The sequence below is a fragment of the Pteropus vampyrus genome, unplaced genomic scaffold, assembly GCF_000151845.1.
Source record: "Pteropus vampyrus isolate Shadow unplaced genomic scaffold, Pvam_2.0 Scaffold172, whole genome shotgun sequence".
Lineage (NCBI taxonomy): Eukaryota > Metazoa > Chordata > Mammalia > Chiroptera > Pteropodidae > Pteropus > Pteropus vampyrus.
Genome location: NW_011888953.1, coordinates 1249642 through 1250124, shown reverse-complemented (window position 1 = coordinate 1250124; position 483 = coordinate 1249642). Strand labels below are relative to the sequence as shown.

The following is a 483-nucleotide window of genomic DNA, read 5'->3' as shown; positions in this document are numbered from 1 at the left end:
TTTCCTCTCTTATTGAAACGGTCCCTTAGTTCTTCCTTAATTCGCTTTTTTCCTGGCTTGGTAAAAATATGTATTCTTAATAAACTGTCTCCTCACATCCCAAGGGACTATCATACCTATTCTGGCTCTGCTAAATAGTTTTTTTCTTTCTTTTTTGACTGACTACCCTCTCGCACACACCTCCAAATCCTGCCTTTTAACTCACTTTTCTTATGCGAATCTTATAATATCTCTGTCTCCAGCACCAGAACAGTGCTTGACACGTAGGAAGTCACTCAGTAAATATTTTCTGAGTATCTAAGAGAATAAAGAGCGGCTTGCAGGCATGAGATGTCACTAAACCGGGACCAAGTGTTGCTGGCTACACTTGGTCTACGCAGAACTGTGCACACATACTGCTGGCCTGTCCTCCATGAAACACCTGCTGGCTTAACTTGGCCCGAGGCCCCGGTTGTTCGTTTCAGCCCAAGATGGGATGTTTAA

General features: G+C 43.5%; 1 protein-coding gene across 1 annotated transcript in view; it reads right to left on the bottom strand.

Moving 5' to 3' along the window:
* MROH2B (maestro heat like repeat family member 2B) overlaps positions 1 to 483 on the bottom strand; it is a 59272-nt gene that overhangs the window by 16966 nt on the left and 41823 nt on the right. The window lies entirely within an intron of this gene.